The sequence below is a fragment of the Falco peregrinus genome, chromosome 13 (genome assembly GCF_023634155.1).
Source record: "Falco peregrinus isolate bFalPer1 chromosome 13, bFalPer1.pri, whole genome shotgun sequence".
In the NCBI taxonomy this organism is placed as follows: Eukaryota; Metazoa; Chordata; class Aves; order Falconiformes; family Falconidae; genus Falco; species Falco peregrinus.
Genome location: NC_073733.1, coordinates 7,692,812 through 7,711,875, shown reverse-complemented (window position 1 = coordinate 7,711,875; position 19,064 = coordinate 7,692,812). Strand labels below are relative to the sequence as shown.

The following is a 19,064-nucleotide window of genomic DNA, read 5'->3' as shown; positions in this document are numbered from 1 at the left end:
TACCTCTTTCAGAATAGCTGTCACTCTCTCAGAATAACTGTGTTCATTTAAATATCCTTAATTATCAACAGTAAAATGTGGACTTCCCTGAGCTTTACAGACTTTCTTAATTTAACAGTTGTCAAATAATGTACCTATTGGATTGTTTTGCAGTAAAAAAGTGGCTCATATTTGTACTGCAAGTATTTTGTTTAAAGAGAAAACACTTGTATTACCAGAATTCTTGTTATTTTATCTTGTGTCTCTTCAGTCCTTTTTGTCTACTTTTTTAACAAAAATACATGTCCCAGTGGCTTAGAACATATTTTCTGTTCTTCACTTCCTACGTTGTAGCTTCTGTCATTTCGTCATTTCATTTTTCTTGTATCTTGCATACTATTTTATATTGAAAAAGAACACATCTTTGTAATGAGTTATATCTTCTTTCACTGGCAACTAATATCACCCTGTGCTGACTCCAGCCTTCACGTTTAATGACAATGAATCTGCCTCACTTTTGTTCTATAAATAGAGATGCTAAATCTTAATTATCCTTTCGAGTTGCTATGTCTATATCTAGCCATGCATATGAATGTTACTGATCAGCATATATGTACTATTGAATTTACTTTTAATCCCAAATTGCATCCTTCAGGATACACGACAACATCTGAAATAATTAACTTGTATTTAGATGGACACATGTCAAATGCTGAGAGACATGTCTTACTGATCTTGGTTTGCTTCATTCCAGAATTTCGGGGATATAATACCACATTGGAGCTATGCAAGCTTATATTTTCCTTTTATGTCTGCCCTATTCAGGCTGGATTCCCAAAGATAACATGCAAGTGTCAGGCATGAAATTTTACAATCCTCCTGTATTCCTTTCTTCGTGAATTTGTAGCATGCTATGAAAGCCGAGCTGCTTAAAAGGATTTTATATTTTAGCCAAGCCTTTGCCTCCTAAGCGTGTAAGCCTTTACAAATATGTCCTTAAATTTTCAGTTGAAAACAGTTTATAATAAGAAAGTTAGCTACGCTTTTTTCTTCCATAGCAACATTACTACTTCCTTTAGAAAAAAAAAAAATAAATCATTTAAGAATTTTTGCAAAGTCTAGGAGAAACGGCGCTACATCAAGATGAATCAGTCTAAAGATACCTAAATCAGTCTAATATTACATAAAGGTTCTGATTTAACTCTTAAAGAAGAGCAGCTAGTGCTTCAACAAACAAATCTTCCAGAATGCCTCTGTAGCAAAGAGGATACGTATTCAAAAGATTCTATGAAGTTTTGATTCCTATGGCAAAGAGGAACGTTGGGTCACACAAATTCCCCTGAATGCAGCAAGGTGTTATCCTGGATAGCAGCCCTAGCTGTGTGTAAAAGTGGAGTTGATATACCCTACTCAGAAGGGGGGTTGAGAGACCCAGTAGCCTATTTTATATCTTTTCAGCCTGCGGAATCGGTGCAAACCACCACAGTGAAACCATGCTAATTTGACTGGCCAAGACAACACACCAGCAACATTTCTCTGAAGAATAAAGGGTGCTGTAGGGTTCCCCCCCCCCCAACATTTCAAGACGTTCTTGCTGTTTCTAAAGCAGGCTAACTCGGGCCGTGCAGTTGTGCGGGTGTGTGAAGCGAACTCGGTATCCTTCTGGGAGCAGTGTTTGCATCCCAGAGGGAGGAGGGAGAGGTGCTGCACCCAGCGTGCAGAGACCTCAGGCTGCTGCTTAAGCTGCGTATGCACCACGGGCAGCCTGAGGGGCAGGGATTTAAAATGTCATGCTTTGGTGAATTTTGTTAGTACTTTATTTTTTATAGTAGTTTTTATTTCAACACATTTAATGATGTGTTATGTCTGTTTATATTAGCTATAGATAAGAACTTTCCTGTAGAAATCCTGATCCTCCCTACTTAATCCTTCTCCAACTTCTGCCTTCAGCGTTTTTTGCATGATTTCCTTCTCCTGGAAAAGAACTACTTGCTACTTCATACTTCTCATTACCTCCAATAAAGCATTCTTTTGTCAGCCTTCCCTGCAGTAGTTTCCTTGCCAATGGGTACTGCACACCCACCTTTGCCTCAACTGGTGCTCTGTTTTTATCCTGCTGGCACCAGCTTCTGCAGAACTTGAGGACAGATGGTATATTTTATCTGGTGGTTTTGTGTGTTCTCAGAAACATTTATGGGACTCTGTCAAGTTAGCAAAATGGTGATTATTAATATCACATTGGTTTTGCCTCCTCTCCAGCCAGAAGGATACTGCAAAAACTGCTTTTCTTGTTTTGGTGACGTTGGGATCAGGGATTACAGAGATATAAAAAATATTTTTTGGAAAACTCTTTCAGTTTTAACCTTTTTTAATCATTTCCTTCATTTTTTGGCTTTTGTTCCTGCTCAGGCAGATTTCTCATTTTAATCGGATTGCTCTACCCATCCCAATTATGTTTTGTGTTTTGCATTGTCTTTCTTAGCGGCACCTCATTCCAGGAGGGGAGAACTGGGAACCAGATTTCTGAGAATGAAAAAGCTGAACAATAAGCAGCTAACGCATTGGGCCAGGATGCTTCCTAAGAACCCCAGGGAAACTGCCTGCTGCACAGGTCCAGCACAAGTTGAATACATCATTTTATGTCCCAGGATAAAGTCCCCAGGAAAGCTTAAGTCATTCTTAGACTATGTATGCCTTTTATCCTGTGACAGAGGGGACCTTTTTTGCCTTGTGTTCAAGGAGGAAAAACTGCTTACTGCGGTCAGAACACTATTCTGCTATTACATAGGAAACAAACTATTTACTTTTTCTGGCATTATTACCTTTTCCTGTGAGGAACTGGCATTTTATAGAGACAGCAGTCAACAGGGAAGCCATGCTGTTCTCCAGTTTGCTATCATTAACAACATCAAGGGCAGGGATGGTTCAGAGCCTCTGGACGGGCAGGTCTTTGCTCTTGGAGGCCAGATGAATTGTGAAAGCAAAGTCTAGCTTAGTCCCCAAGGAGAGGGATGGCAAATTGTGTTCTTCCTGCACAGCATATCTTTAGGGGTTCTTTTTTCCTTTTTCTATCAGGCTTTTTTCTTCCATCTACGACCGCAAACAGGCTGCTGCTTTGTCTCAAACCACCATTTGGCTACATACTGGCTTTCTTTCCTTCTAAGCACCTGCTTTGATCTCCCACAGTAGAGTGCCAGCAAATGTAACAAAGGCAGAGGTTTTGCCTTTTCATCTGCTCACTAGATTGTTAGTCAAGAGCAGCAGAGAAACATTGTGCAACCTGTCAATGCAATTTAAAAAGCCATATTCTAAATTGCCACTGAGGGTTTGCTCACTGCAGCAGAAGTCCTCCAAGAACTAGCTCTCTGGGGCTGTTCCCCAATTTTATGTCAGAGCAAGACACTGCTAAGGCTTCCTACACAAATGTTGCAGGGTATCAAATTAGCCTGCTGATCTTAGGAGAGCAGCTTAAAATAAAGCAGTTATTGCTAGCTTGATGAAGTTCCACTCTATTTAACTGATCATAAAAATATCAGGTTTCATATTTGACCATCTCTGTTTGTAAGGAGAAATAACTTACTGAGGGTCACCTCGTGCTCTTGCAGCCCAGGCTCGCAAAAGACCCCTCTCAGCATCTCCTGCCAAATCAAACTAGGTAGTGAGTCAGACAGCCCTGTATATTCATATTTTTTAACATAACATCTGCCCCTCTTCGTTTCCAGTCTGTGATCAAAATTCCCTCAATTCTGAATAAAAGCTGAGTAAGGACCTTGGGGTATAGCCTGTGGGTGCTCGGAGACTCTGCTGGCATCAGGCGTGGAATGAGTTGCTCTGAGATTAGCTCGTTCCCTGGTATTTCCTCCTGTCGCAGCCACAGATGTGCTTCATTTCATTAGGTGTAGCTGTGGGCATACTGCCATCCAGCTCTGCTGCTGACTATCCCACTGCTGCTGAAGGCCAAATAATCATAATCATTTCAAGTTGATAGCACAGTATATTTCCCCAGGGAATGCTCTTCAAATTAAATCAGTCATACCAACAATAATTTTATAATTATATAAAGGGAGCCCTCTATTCCAGTTATTTTATTTTTTTAAAAAAATGTGCATTCATTCAAATGGTTATTGCTCTTCCCAAAGTATTTTCCTTCCGCAAATCTCTATGCTCTTTACCTTTTTTTATGTGAAAAAAATCATTATTCTGATAATTAGCATGCTTAAGTGCAATCAGTGTCAAAATAAAAACAAGTGTAACTTTCAGAATTTATTTATGATGTAGGCCGCTTGCTGCCACGAGATGATTTTCTGTCAGCGATGGCAAGAAGTCAGAGCATCAACTAGCCTAATCTTGAAAACACTGTGCATTTCTGAAGGCCAGATTCGTTATTCCAGTCCCACTCCATGGAGAATTAAATTCTCTTGTGAAACTACCATGATTCATATTTATTGGTCAGTCTCAAACTCTCCAAGTTCAGCAAGGAGTTCTGTCCTGAAGGCCCCGAGGAACTGCCTGGTGTTACTCACAGGCTTGCAGTAGCGCACGTGCGTAAGCACTGGAGCAAAGCAGATTCCGTGTGAGCTGGTGTAGCAAGCTGGATCATGAGTGAGTACAGCTGATCTCTTTGCATGTGGGTTACTCCAGCATAATGCATCTCCTGCCTTCTTGCATTGATGTTCCCATTTTCTACAGCAATAATTTGAGTAGCAAAAAAACCCCCCTTATTTCTCTTAGTGCAAGCAAATTGCTGAACACTTACGATGCTCTGAGGTAGATAAGGAGAGCCAGCTTAGGAGTAGGATGAGGCCTCTTTTTTAGGCTAGATCCAAACTGATTGCAAAAGAATCAGAGCTAAAATTGCTCCACCTTTTTAGAACTGGATGATTTATATCTCCTTCATGAACAGGAGATAAAATGTTCTGCTGCTTACACTCTCCACAGAAATAAAACAGAAATAAAACTATGTCCTAATGCAGACAAGTTTAAAATAGAGCTCAGAGCCGACAAATGTTCATGAGCAAATGAGTTAATGATTTCTGACTGGTTGGGCATATACCGAAATATTAAACATAACCTTCCCTAAGTGTGTGTGGGTTTATTCCATTGCTAGGCAATAAGAAGCATCGAGTGGCAGGAACCGTGAATTCTTTCATTGTACGAGGCTGAATCAGTGTTTGAGGCACGACTTCAGTAGCATGCAGGTGAATTTTGTGAATATGTCCCTTTATCACTCATTTTCCTGTACTCTCGACTACTTAAATGTACGATACAGTAACTGATTCCTTTAAGGTGGTCACAAAAGCTTGACCAAGGCCATGATACATAAGGGAAAGGTACTCTGAAAAGTCAAAATGTAGGCCTGGATCTGATTTTCAGTCGGGTGAGACTTCTGAATTTTATGCTTCTGTTAGTTTATCACAAGTGTTTCCTTTCCTCTATCATGTTATCATCAAGTGCTAGTGAAACGACCAAGTCCAAGAGATTTCTGGTGGTTAGGAAAACAATGACATTTTTGTTCTAACTGTGACTGCAGCTTTTGTTATGGTAGCTGTTTTTCATCTGTCTTTAGAAAATCATTTAAATCTCAAATGAACACTTCTGCTGTCAGAGAGAGATAAAAAGGTTTTAGCATGATAATATCCTGTTCTCAGTTTAGCTGCTCCCAGGAAATAAAAGACTCTGTTATATTGTAATAAGTCATTGATTTATAGTATGTTTTGGGGGCCAAAGTTCTGCATCCAAAACCCCAGAATTATGTTTGCCTGTCTGTTTCAGCTGATCTAGCAAGCGATGCTTCAGCTCATTGCAACTTTGCTGGTCGAGAATGTACATGCTTTGCTTTTCACCAAAGGAGGAAAAGGTCTTTGTTTTTCCATCATTAATCGCCAAATCTTCTCAAAATGTAATACATTTCCTCCTACACTGAAAATGAGCCTAATTCCCAGCAACTGATTCCTCAAAGTGCACATAGCTACTTCTCATCTATTAGTCTCCTTCCATCATAAACCGTATTAATGTAGTGTATTGATGTAATCAGTCTTTGAACACCTACAGAGACATATGCAGCATGCTGTGCCTCATCAGTGTAATAAGGGTTACATGGAGAGCTGTATCAGAATATAATGCACATGCTGTGTATACGTGGTCTTACGTTCCGCTTTGTGTGCTATATTTTCGCCCTTGAATTTCCACCTAGACGCAGCCCATTGGTATGCATTAGCAGTCCTTGCGTGGCTCTGGGTGAGGACAGGACTCAGCTCTCATGGGGAAGGTGGTACCATTTTGTTCTGAGTTTTGGACAGCACAGAGTGCAGTGCAGCCTTGCTCCTCATTAGGATTGCTGAGGTTCTGCTGACCAGCAAATAACAGTGTTGGGAGAGAAGCTGTTGCTCACCTAATCCCTTTCCTATGGCTTTCCCCTATACACCATATGGCCATCCATGTATACGTGAGCAGTGGCCGCTCTCACGTGAGGTTTAGCTGTCATTGCAAAAATACCTTGTTATTCACAAAATGCACTAATTAAGCATTCCCTTGATTATAGTGATTATAGTTTCCTCATCTTAGTGATTTTCCTATGATTCAAATGACTATTTGTCATTTTATTGAGTTTATTGCTATCAGTTGGTATCAGTTTATTGCTTTCTTTTTCCAGAGGATTTAAAATGCTTTCTTCCAAATTCTGAGTATTACTCTAGCAATACGGGTTTCACAGTGTTTTCTCTCTCCAGGACACTGCTTTAACCGAAGTATTGAGGCTAGGAGCCTTTGTTGTCATCACAGAGATACTGTTTCCTTTTCTGACCAGATCTGACCAGCTTTTGATTGACCAAAATTCAGTCACTAGAACTAGTGACTTTACTCAGCCGTGATTATCCTGCATTTCAGTATTGCTTCAAAGAAACCCCCTTGTTCCCTTCTCCTCAGGGCATGCTACCAGCATTTGTTGTGACTGCCTTTGTCCTTTACTAAACTAATTTATATTCCCTAACGTAATTTCTCCCTCTTCATCCTCGTTTCAACCCCTAGTTGGCCCTGCTCTACATAGTGATTTTTTTTTCTTCTTGCTTTATCTGTACTTTTTTTGTCTTATTTTTATTATATAAGTGATGGGAGCTAAAGAAGTCAAGCAGTAGTTCTTCTACCGATTAAATTAGAACTAGACTATCTACTGCTTAAGGCAACCTTTAACAGCTTGATAATGTGATAAACTGGAAACAGACAGACCAGTAAAACTTCCTTCTTTGCCTGAATTCTGTTTTCCGTATACATTAACTACGTCATTAATATCCTCTGTGCTGGCAGCAGTGCTTAGCATAAATCTAAATTAAAGAATACATGAGACAAAGAAATAGTGACAAGCTTGGACTGGTGTATGACCAACATCATATGGATTTATAGGAGTAGGAAATGCAGCTATGAATAAATACCCTTTAAGGAGATATGTGTATCCTTGCTCCAGTTCTGATCTCTCCACCTTGGCTTTCGACACTGTAGCCTGAACTTTAATGCTGCTTGTTTAGAGGAGCCTATAAAGTCTAAAAACTGTTCTTCAAATGACCACTTTACCATGTTTTTTTTAACATTACTTTTATTAAAATGTTGCTAATGATAATGGAGTTCACAGAAGACTCACAGGTAAGAATGCAGAGGCGCAGCAGTCGCATTCCCTCCGAGTGGCTACAGACCAGGGCCCTGGCATGTTTATTGTCTGATGATAAGAAAAAGGTATCAAGTGGGAATAACGTCGCAGTTGTTCTCAAAATATACAATGTATGCTGGCTGTATGTAGTCAGTTGTGCTAGCTGGACTAGTATGTGGTGAAGCAATGGCATTGCCAGAATATATCAGACTGCAGAAAATTAGTGCAGCGGTAAGTAGATTGATAGGTAAACAAAGAGACTGACTAACTTGCACCTGCGCTTGGAAACTGATATATTTTGTTTGCTTTTGTTGCTCTAAGGCAGGAAAGTTCTGGTTTCAGATGAAGTCTTGAAGGATATCTCCCCTCCCCACACCCCGTTAAAGACAGGGAATCCTTTGCTGTCTGAGTAGTTCTTTTACTTTGCAGAACTAGAATGCCTTACTGCAAGCCTCTTTGTTCCTGGTCCTAAGGGATAAATAAACAACTAAAATATGCAATTATCATGCACAAAATTATAGGTGCAAAAGATACATTTTGAAAACTCTGGAATATGCAGTAGATACTTGAAGTACATGAACAGTGTCAATGAAAACAAAAGCCCAGGAGGAAATCTGGCGTTTTGTCAAAATCTAAATTATTAAAATACCACTCTAATCTTGACCTTTGAATTTCTTCAGTAGATGCTGTCCTGGTTTCAGGATGCATGTGAAGTGAACAGTTGGGTTTCAAACTCAGTACTTTGAAATTAAAACTAACAGCACAAAATGAAGCATTTTCACCAAACTGCATAATTTATTTTGGTATTACTGACTGGTACTTTTGAACTTCTGTCATACTTATGTTCATTCCATTTTGTACCTCTCAAAAGTTAACAGCTTGAAATTCCTCACAGACTTAGAAATCTCATTGTCCAAAATCCTGTATCCTGATTGTTTACATCTGGCGCTTCCTGTGCTACTAAAACCTGCCTCAATATAGAGATACTATTTGTCTTCAGTGTCACATAATTTGGAATATTTAATACTCAGACTTTCTGAGTGACTGTCGTCAGTGTTTGCTAGGCTTTTGGAGGCAGCTCTATATAACAGTGAATTGGTTTTTCTACCTAATATCTACGCCTTGAAACCTTCAGTGGAAAGTAATCCTTTGTCATCATCAGCTACTGAGCTGACGCTTTGGGAAAGAATGAGCCAGGTTTTGTTTGTATATTTTGCTTCATTTTCCCTTAACGAGGTCTTGGTGCTTTTAAGAGGAGATGTTTTCTTTATGGTGGGAACATAAAGAAGATATTTAGTTGTTTCTGGGATTCTGGATGGAACCTGAAGCTGATGGCATTTGTAGATTTCAAGAGAATTTGAACAGTGAAGGGTTGTTTTGACATCTGTGAGAGCATCTGCAAGATTACACTTTAAATTCTCACATCTGACCTTCCAATATAACTTTGAAATTACAATAATGCAGTCTTTCTGCAAGTAGGAACATTTGGTTCCTCAAATTAAAATGGCTAGTAATTGCAATTTCATTTTTTACTAGAAAGTTAATTAATTTTTTCCAAGTAATTTGCAATAATGCCTGTGTAGTCAGGTGTTGCTGCTGTCAGAGACCACTAAATATCTGAACACTTTCCTCTTTCATGGGACAGCAACAGCTAAATCCCAAAACACATATTTTTGTTAGGAACATCTGTGTTGGAGTTACTTGCCAGTACACAGGGAATAGAGAGGAGACAATAAAGATTTCTCATTCACTTCCAGCCACTTGCTGGCCCTGCAGTTGGCGGTCAGGGGTGCTCTCAGCGGTGCTGCTGATGGAGAAAGCAGTGACCTGCTAAGGCACTAAGACCTGGTCCTACCATCACATCCTCCAAAAACGAGATTCAGGGAAACCCATGGGTTATTCCTGTGAGTAGGAAGGAAAGGAAATTTATGGGTAAATAACTTTGCTTAAGGAAAAACTACTGTGTTTTTTGGAATATTACCATTTGGTCCAACCCTCATCCTGGCTCTGCTAAAGCTGTTGAAGGTCCTTGGCTCATGCTGAAGTCAACAATAGGGGCTGTTCCTTGCAGCCGTTGAAAGCTTCACTATACTTACGTTATTATCATAGAATATTCTATTCCTCATTTGAACGCATGGAGTAACAAACATAACACAAATAGGGACAGGGAGATGTATATGGCTGAATTTAGCACTGTGTACCGATCTCCTTGTGTTGTACAGATCAGTAACAGACAAATAAGGAGATGAGCTTACTTGCTTTTTCTTCCTCCCTTGTATTTCCCATATTCTCTGAGCAAAGTAAACCAAACTGTAAACCTCAGATGCTGTTTGTTTAGATGGGTATACCGTATTTATGTTAAAAGTAACTGAATTAGTGCTGATGCAGCCCTGAACTGTGCTTATGAGCAATAAGCTAATACAAAAGCTTGAGGTCTGTCAGTAAGTTAAACTGATGCAGGGATTTGTGCCACAAAGTCAGAAGACTTAATATAGAGTAATCTTTACGTGTAAAACATTTGTACTGAAGGGCCAGCCATGTGCTCCCTGTCTGGCTCGTGCAGTGGTACAGTGCAAGTCCCATGTTGTTTTAGTGCTGGACAACACTTTAGTCATGGAGATACCACTTTATATAAAGATCACAGTACATTTTCACTATTATTTAATAATGGTTTAATAATAAATGTATTTTCCATTCTAGTATCTCAAAATATTTGTGAAGTGCTGTAGATTAGTACTGGGAGAGTAACCAGCAGAGTTTTGCATATGTACTGCTTTTATTTTATTTGTTCAGCTTCAGACATGAGTCCACAGCTTTATAATGAGTGACAAAAATGTATTATGTATTTAATTTCATTATTGGGATGACTCAGTGCCTGTAAATCCAACTGATATGAATGAGAAGTGAAGTTGCACAGTTACTCTGAAAATAAGGCTGTTTAGGTGACTAAATGTCAATTTGGCTGTGTGACATCAGGGAACATTTCACATAATTTATTTTAGCATGTTGATGTCATGTCATTACCAACAATTATGATTCCTTTTTAAACTGGTAAAGCTACAATATTTCCAAGCATATGTATCCTTACTCCCCCACCCACCCATATTTCATTTTTACCCCTGTAATCTCAGCATAAGCTTTCTGATTTTTCTTCTTATGTGCTCCCTCAAGGAGCTAGAAAAGTCTCAGGACCAAACAGTTCTTGTTTAGCTCCTCTCTGGAGCCTGGACCAGATGGTACAAGAGAACACACATCCCCAAAGAGTTGCATAAAAAGTCTGTGGAGGCCTGGTACACAGAGGAGCAGTACTGCCTGCAACATTTGCTTAAATCTTCCTGCAGCTCACTTAATCAGTGTCTTTGGCTCCGAGGAAATAAAAGTTTTGGGATGCTTCTAGTTGGTGGTTTCTCAAATTTGATTTTCAGAATACTCAGTGCAATGTCATAAAGGGGTCAGACAAACATCTCGGTGGGCTGAACAGGGTTGTCAACCAGGGGCAATCAAGAAATTACAACAGATGAACCTCTTCTTTTCTAGAAATGAAGTTGTCCAACTCAATTTACATAACTTCTTTTAATTCCAAAGGAAATTGATTGAAAATAAAAATAACTCAGTATTTAAGCTATTATTTTAAGTTTATTAGAATTACAATACTTAAAGGACTATAGAGAAAAGTTCTGTTACATTGTAAGCATGTTTTATGTGTTTAAATTAACAAAGCCTTGCAACACCTGTCAAGAGACCCAGTTATTACTCATTTTAAGCTTTTTCAAAATGATCTACTAAGTCAGCAGTTGAGTTAGAAATAGACCCCAAGAGTCATGATTAACTAGACAAGACTTCAGATAAATGAGCCACCTAAACACCTTCCCAGTTACCTGTGGCTTGTTTGATTAAGTAGCAGAGCTGTTCCTTGGAGAAGGGGTTGATCCTCCCATGATCTAAGAATAATGACCTCAATTGTAAAGTTTCACGTCAAGTAACATTAGCTGTGTTTGAAAGGAGAAGTAAAGGCGGCTAGAGAAAGGTCTAAAGAAGGGAGGTTTTGGAGTGTGAAGTCATATGGATTTGCCTCTGGGGAAAACTCTTAACTTTCCTCTTAGCAGGGCTGCAGAAGACAAATGTTTCATTCTCATAATTGTGGAGTTCCTTCATGAATCATCGGGTGTTCTTTGTCTAGTATTGTGCGAGAGGTAGGTTAATTACAGGCCTGTGTTAAGAAACTCTGATGTGTTACCTTTAATTTCATTGTGTTTCCTTACTAAGTGGAAAACACAGAGGTAGTGTTGACTAGTAAGTAAGGGTATCCTTAAGGAGTTTTTCCTAATTTCTCATGAAAAATGAAGTATTTGGGGAGTTTCTTTAGATAGAGAACTGAGATAAGGTTATGCAAGAACTCAGACAATCTTTCACAACCACAAGGAATCAAAAAGTATTTTTTTAATGAAAGCTGAAATTCTGATATAACCAGATTTTCTGGGACCTTAGAAGTATCCTATGTACTTTTGCCTTGGTTTTCTCTGACACAGGAACAGAAAACAAGATGTGTGGTAAATCTCATGTAGAACCTCTGAACCTTCAGTTCAAGGTCTATTCTGGTTTAGGGTGGAGGTAATCAGTCAAAGCAATGACTTCATTTGTTTTAGGGTGGAGGTAATCAGTCAAAGCAAATGCATTCATCTGGTCTGCAACTTCCTTGCAATTCTCATTTGCTCCTGCTAGACAGACCTGCCTGCCATGCATCTTTTTGGAGTATTTTTGAGATGCAAGAACCCTCCAAAAAAGATTTTACTTTGGTTGCCACCCAAATGGTTTCAGCCTACATATGCGCAGGTGAAAGAGCACTGTGAATCACCTGCCCATTCAGTTCTTTTCCAGTTCTCATTTCCAGCAATACTAACAATCATAACGCAACGTTAGCTCTTTGTCCTGACTCCAAGTTTATCTATCAAGAATTACTATTGCTGTGTCTGTTAAAGCTTTCTCAGTTGTAAAAAGAAAATCAATATTCATTTGATGTTTGCAACTGGAACCTACGCTAGGTAGAAATGTAATGATTTTGCTGTTGTCAGCATAAGCCCAGAACTGAGCTGACAAACAGAAATTGAGAGGAATGGCTGAAAAAGCTTGTTAGCATGCCTCCTGTTAACCCAAGGAAGAAGTGGGCATTTTAACATTATAAAAAATGTGTTTTGATTGGAAACTTTGGTTACGCAGCTCTTAATTCAAGTGGATTTAAAAAATAGGATTTATTTGTTAAAGCATTTATATGTAATAGTTGAAAGAGGGGCCTTAAACTCGCTGAGTAATGCTTTCGAGCACCTTTTTTCCTGTTTTCTTCATCAAAGTATTCCAGGTGAGTGAAGGTGAGAGTCTGTGCTGTTCTGCTTTTTCTACTTTTCTCGTTTTTCTTCCTAAAGATAGAGAACCAGGGACTCCTTTAGTCCCTGTCATTTGATCAAGACTTGCTCTTCTGAAAGTACCAGAATTCTGGCCCTCGAGTCAAAATTTTTCAGTCTTTGTTGTCTTTTAAATACAAATACATTTCTAACTGAGGACTCCTGTTTTCAAAAATGCTTAATGCTCTTTGGGAGAAGGTTTAACACATTTGTAAACAAGGTTTGGTCTCTTTTCAGGTTAAAAAATTCAACGTCCCTGTAAAATGGAAAGACTGTTTCTGTGCCTAATGTAAGCACTGAGTCACAGGAAATTAATTTATTGATAATAAGGAAACATCTAAAAATCATTGGACAGAAGCAATTATAAGCTGCATGGAAGAGATTGACTGTAAGCCCATCGTTAGCATCCAGAGCCAAACTACTGGTTCATTTTGCTATCAAAACTGGATTGCCTGCACAGTCATTCTTTCCATAACATTTGTCTGTTCTTTACATATTGAAGACTGCATAAAACTGAGGTAGCAAAGATAAAAATATAGTTAAAATAAATCGATGATATTGAAAACAAGTGACCGGCAAGAAGTGAAAACCTTTCCAGTAAAGCTATGCACTTGGTCCTGGAAAGATCCTGAGCTAGCATGGCTCTTAGCTATGTGTGAAATGGGAAGCAGTGGCATTGTCTTTAGTGTCCTACCTGGTAGAGATCGAACCTCAAGGGGAATAGCCTTGTCCTGATTCTTAAAGCTAAACACATGCTGGAGTGTGCCATGGAACCACCGGCTGCTGCTGGCTTCACCAGCTGTGGTGGTGCGGGAAGGAGGTGGCACCTCTCGGGATGGAGCTCAAAGGACAGTTATAAGAGTCCAAGCAAAGCTACTACCCAAATGTCTGTTACATGTCCCTTATCATTTGAAAATTCACCAGTTAGTGGGTACCACCCAAAGGGTACAGGAAAGGAAGGATTAATTTAGGGACTTTTTAAAACCAGGTCCACATGAAGTTAAAAGCAGGAAGGGAAGGGGGAGGTAAAAGTGAAATCACCTGTGCTGGCTGTAGGAACGGTGGCTAAACTGTAAATGCAAACCTGATGGCAACTTTGCTTGTTTGCTTGTAAACTATGGCTCTAATTTGCAAACTACAGCTCTCATTGCAAAGGCAATTTTTTACTTTTCATCTTTTTTAATTCTCCAGTTTTAATTTTGTTCAGCTCAATGCTTAAAATATATGTAGAAAAAATGTTCTTACAGAGGTTTAAAAATATGAGGGTTCTTCAAACAAACTTTATGCAAAGTTGTCAGAAACCCACGCTACCGGTTAAATTGTCAGGTAACTTTATTTCCTGTGAGGAGGAAGTCATATATAGATTGCAGTCGTAAGATGATTCATATATTTCTTGCTCATCTCCCAACTGCTTCCCTCCTACGGAAAATACAAGACACAGTATGTCCTACAGATATCTGGGCAAGTCAGTCTCACACACGTTTTCTTCCTGTAGACAGATAGGTGAATAATCCAGATATATGCAGATTAGAATACTTTGACAAAGAATAAAGTTCATAGTATTTTAATTGATTCAGTAAATCTTTTACATTTCTGCTCAGTTTAACCAAAGAACTCAAACAATATTTTTGAGATGCTTTTATTCTCACATTCAAAAATGGATAGTGTTGTGCCATATTTTGAGGATTAGTGTATGTCAGCCTCTTAAATGTAAGCAGAATGTCTTTCTCTTTCAAGGGAATGCAAGCATTTTAAAAATACCGAGAGTCCTGAACTGATTTACAATGATTAGAAATGCTGTTCATATAGCCTGCTTTTTGGCAATGTACTGGTGTAGTATCTGTTGTGTAAACACTGCATACTGAGCACAAAGGGTCCGCTTCTGTCAGCTGTTCCATTCAGACGATCCCATTAAGATAAATGAAAATTCTCAGGTAGTATTAAGACTTTGCTATGCTATATGTAAATAGTTTCTCACACTAAGGAGTTAACAAGTGTACTATTATCATTTTTTTTTTAATGTATGGAAAAGAAGGTAGAATTGGAAAAAAGATCTTGGTTCTTTTTATCATAAAGCACAGGTTTTCAATGTATAGGTCATTTAATAGCATGCTCATCAAAATAAGAAGGATAATAATTTTGTAAGAACAAGCACCGAAATAATATTTTAATATTCATTAATAGAATGCAGTGACACTGAAGTGCATTTATCCTATAAATTGGCCTGCACTGACATTGGGAATCATCTAATGTAATGACAAAAACCTCTTCCAAAGGGTAAAGTGATTCAGCTGACAAACTGGCAATTACTCCCACAGACTTTTCAAGTCTGTCTTTAAATAAAACATTTGTTAAAACATTCCACTATATGCCTTCTATCACCTGCAGCAAGATAAATGCTGCATTATATTCTATCAGTTATTTTCAATTAAAAATATTTCAAAGCATGTTGATGTCGCTGGAAATACACAGGTTTTAGATCTTTGGAATGGTGAAATTTCCTTTTTGATGACTAGCAAAAACTAATGAAATGGGTTCATCAGTTAATTTAATGGCTACAGAATTTTATTCTTTCATAAGAAATCTACGTTCTATTCATTCTTCATAATCATCATGCATCATGACTACTGTTACTGCAGAGTCAAACGAAGCCAGGTTGGATTGCCTTTACCTCCCCAGTTGTTTTCTGCCCCGTGCCTTGGTTAGCTGTTTGCAGCAGGTGAGCAGTAGATCTACAAGGCTGTAATTCTTTGGTTGCTGTTTTCAGCACGCAGGCTTCAGGATAACAAGGCATCATGGCCAATGAATATTACCAGAAGACGTTAATCCAATTAGCTCAGCATAATTTATTAGGCAGCACACAAACTAATAATCTGTCCCTGTGTTAAGTATTTTGGCACTGCAGAAGAGACAGGTCACATTTTTAAAGCTGAAAGCAACTCACAAAGCTGGGTTTGTTGAGAGAAGGCTGTGTATTTAAATTACCTATTATGGTTAGAAATAAGGTTTGCACACGGCTTCTTTTACTTCTTGGAATCAGCGCCTCTGAAGAAGAGACCTAAAGAATGCTTTCTGTCCCTGAAAGCTTAAATTTTTTCTTTCCCCCCTTGATTGTATCACCTGGGCTAATAACAATAATTACCTCTGCTTTTGAACCTTGCCTTGCTTGTATCTTAGACTTAGCTACCACAGTGCTATTGCTAAACCGGGTTATATGTCAATGTCCCGGTGATGTGTGAGGTCTGGCAGAGTATTGATAGCAAACAACCCATCATCTGCTAAAATCAATGGATTGCATGCTGCTAAATCCTGGCGGTGATTTAAAATCTGGGTGTGGTGAATGCCTTGCTCACCAAGGGCGTTCTGTTAGAAACTGGGCAAAATTATATCTGAATTTGAAAGCTGTTACAGTATGAAAAATGCATCTTAGTCACCATGAACAAAATGGATACGAGTTTCTCACCTCTCTAAGCAACTCTGGGCACAATCCCGTGAGCAACACTTGGAGCTGGTTGTGATTCTGAATCTTAAGGCGCAATGAGTGGCAAGTCATTATTAAGACCCAAGAGTCTGCCTTTTATTTATTGTAACATGCACTGTTATACGTGATAAAGGTCCTACTGTATTCAGTTCTCATGTCTGCCTTTATGTACATAGAACTACATCAAAACCAAAGCTCTTTGCTCATGCTTTTGCCAATAGCTTTATTCCCTGCTTGCCTCAGTTGCAAACCAGATCTGTCTGTGGTGGGGGTAGGAGGAGGATGCAACAAAGGGTGCTGCCATAAGTGTCATCCTCACACCAACCTGCCAAAAAAACCCCAAACCCATAATGAAAAGGTCACAACTACTGCTGTCTAGCTGCAGTGTTCTCAATAGATGTGAATGGGAGAGTTGCTTTTTTGATTGCTTGATTGCTTCCTCAACAAGAAACTGGCATATTCGAGACTGGAGACAAAACAAAAAACTGTAAAAAACCCCAGCATATGGAATAGCTGAGGAAGCAGAAGCTAAAGAGTTTGAGATTCCTCTAGCCCAGGACAACATTTTCTCTTTTTTAGAGATCCAATATAAACGGCAAAAGCAGTGGTTTTTACAGAGTTGTGACAGCTTGCAAAGAGCCGAATGATTAGAGAAATAAAGCCAGGGCTGCAGAGAAGTAATTCTCTGAAATCTTCTGGATACAATTTTTTTGGTAAAACCACGTACTAGCACTCAGCAAAGATGAGATAAAATAGTGACATTAGAGATTGTGTCTGTTCTCCCAGTGTTTTACAGAAGTTTCCAGACATTTAAATTACCTGTTCAGAACTTTTAAATTTCAACTTTCTTCATGGTTATTAATTTATAATCACTTTGGATCATCTACATGGGGAATTTTAGTATTCTTTGAATTTTTAATGTCTTTTCAAGATTGATATGTATGATGTGTTTATAACATTATATTTGAATGCCATTAAGCAGTGTGGTAACAAAATAACGTAATATTTCTGCTAAGACATGTTCAGTAATGTATATGGTTGTTTTTTTGAGGAAGAAAGAAACCTTTGGTGTTGAGAGGCTCTAAACAACAGGCTATACTGACAAAAGTGAATTTGGGATAGCAGGGTTCCTGGAAGGCCTTCAAGAACAACTCTGGAATTTATTTGTAACAAGTTTACTATAAATTAAGTTAGTAATTGCTTCGGGATAGTATGACTCTCATCCAAAAAAATAAAATATATTCTCAAGAATAGCATATAGAAACTCATGAGCAAAATAATCAACTTGTGAGCTGAGATGGAAAAGTAAACCCAAAACTTCAAAGGTGATATGTATTCAAATTAAGTCTTAAGAAAACATCTTGTTTATATATACATGAAACTGCTCCCTCTTCCCTCCTACTTCCCCTCTTTATTTTACTGCTGGCTTTAATGTCTACACATACTTTGTAATACATATGGGGCTCTGTATAGGTAGTAATAAATGATATCTCCAATTGACATTCCTAGAAATGACAGCTTCTGAAATATAGTCAGTCATCTGACACATAAATCCTCCTTCTGAATCTCATCAAATTCTGGATTTGTCAGATGCCTTTCAGATTCATGGTCTCTGTGGTTTGGTTGTTGCATCTTTGAAACAGCATGGGATAATCAAAGTTGCCCTTGCTGGATCCCATTAAAATCTTTTACAGAAACCCCAGAGGCCTGTACCAGGCAATAGACTGCACATCCCCAGAGCCTGGTGCTCTTGAGTTTCTCACAATTCTTGCACAGGTTTCAGATGAGTGGCTATGTAGTTCTCTCACCGGGGGACTGGTGCTAGTCCAGATGAAAATTAGAAGATGCTTGCTTACAAGGTGGCCAAAGTTTCAAGAAAATATTATCCAAATAATACTGACCCTTCTGACAATTTTTTCATCTGTTTTTTTGTTGTTGCTAAGCTGGCGTGACAGATTTGAGTGGTGGTTCATTTTATACCACTGGTTCTTAAAGCATATTGCACTAATAGCCCACCTGGGGCACTGTCTTATCTAAAATGCTACAGAGACTATCAGAAAAAATGAAATTGAAGTAGGTAAGTCCAACACTTGAATATTTTGTCCATTTTTCCTTGTACAGGAGTTCGGGGTTGTTCGGTGGTGCTGACATGGCTATCTGAGGCTCTGAGGCTCTGAGGCAGGACGACCCACCAGCCAACCACACAGGTGACCAGCATTCGTCTGAGTATGCTGTTCTCTTGATGCCAAACAAAAGATCCTCCGAGGTTTCCAGGGAATTGTTAATTTAAATAGAACAATCAAGCTTAATTAGCACAGTTTATCAGTGAGAGGACTCAGAATATTTTTGTGAGATTTAGAGAGTACACTTGAATGATTTAGATAGCTTTCATTTCCTAGCAGGAACTACAATCTTCATTTATGGTAAGTCAGCATACCTGCATCTGCTGAGGCGTTTGTTCTACCTCCCTAATGAATGCAACAGTTTGTAATTTGCTGGATAGATAGAGGTGCACAGAAAAGTGACTGGTATTCCATGTTCATTTGCAACAGGGTAGATGTGCTCT

At 38.8% G+C, this 19,064-nt stretch overlaps 1 long non-coding RNA gene across 1 annotated transcript in view; it reads left to right on the top strand.

The window, feature by feature from the left end:
- Window positions 1-18,752, top strand: part of LOC114013412 (uncharacterized) — a 270,850-nt gene extending 252,098 nt beyond the window's left edge. Inside the window, exon 3 of the long non-coding RNA XR_003556350.2 lies at window positions 18,620-18,752. This is a non-coding gene — a long non-coding RNA (uncharacterized LOC114013412). The remainder of the gene's footprint in view (window positions 1-18,619) is intronic.
- The last annotated feature ends 312 nt before the right edge of the window (window positions 18,753-19,064 follow it).